Below are 989 nucleotides of genomic sequence, written 5' to 3' on the forward strand. Positions count from 1 at the left end.
TTCCTGGCAGTCTGGGGCATTGTTGTAAAGGCTCCTCTGTCAGCAGAGCACTGACTCAGAACTTCTCTGAGCCACACTTTGGGGTTTGGGCTGCAAAATGGGGTGCAAGTCATACAGATGTGATACAGCTGGAGGGACTCCAAAAAGACAGGAAAGGGGGTAATTATCAGGATTTCTGGGCCAAGTTTTTCTTCCTGCTTGTCTCCTGCCTTCTGTACAGTGGAAGTGGGGCAACTCTGAAAGGCATGGTGTGCCACTCTCTGAGACAGGAGGCTCTGACCAGGTTGAGCAGCCTGGAAGCAGCCCTGATATTAAGCCTAAGGCCAAGTGCCTGTCACTGCAGCCCCACAGACCATTCTCCATTTTTCTGGGCTTATCCCACAGCATCAGCCTTGTCCCCCAGCAGCCTGCCAGTGCCTCGGAAGTCCCCACTGCTCTGCATCCTGCTAACACCTTCTTCCTCAAGGCACACACCCAGTCTGCTCCTTTCTGGGGATCCCCACAGGGCAGGGGCTCAGGGCCTCTGGTGTGCTTGATGCCCCTCTGGGTGCTGTCGTGGCCAGCAATGTCTCATAGAAGCAGTGAGGGGCTCAGGCTGGCCACTCACCCTCTCATGTGTTCTGAGTAGCCAAGGACAAGAGTGGCCACTGCTCCAGCCATCCTGTGTCTGCAGGTGTGGCTAGGGCAGCTCGTGAGCTATCTCAACCTACCTGGGTTGCAGATTCCCATGTAGAACAAATGCTGGTTTTAATGCCACTAAGGTTGGGGGCTTAGTAACTTCTATAAGAACTAGAACAGGCTCCCAATTGGAGTCCATACTTAGCAATCACCCCTGATTCGTACCATCATCTTATTCCAGAATGTAAGACATTCTGAATTCACTGTAACATTTCAGTTTGGAGTGTTATTCCCCACTGCTCTCTCTGCCACCCTCCCCTCACACCCAGGCCAGCCTGTTTAGGCTGCAATGGCTTGTGGGGTGAGGTTTT

The sequence above is a fragment of the Tupaia chinensis genome, unplaced genomic scaffold (genome assembly GCF_000334495.1).
Source record: "Tupaia chinensis unplaced genomic scaffold, TupChi_1.0 Scaffold141469_1, whole genome shotgun sequence".
In the NCBI taxonomy this organism is placed as follows: domain Eukaryota; kingdom Metazoa; phylum Chordata; class Mammalia; order Scandentia; family Tupaiidae; genus Tupaia; species Tupaia belangeri.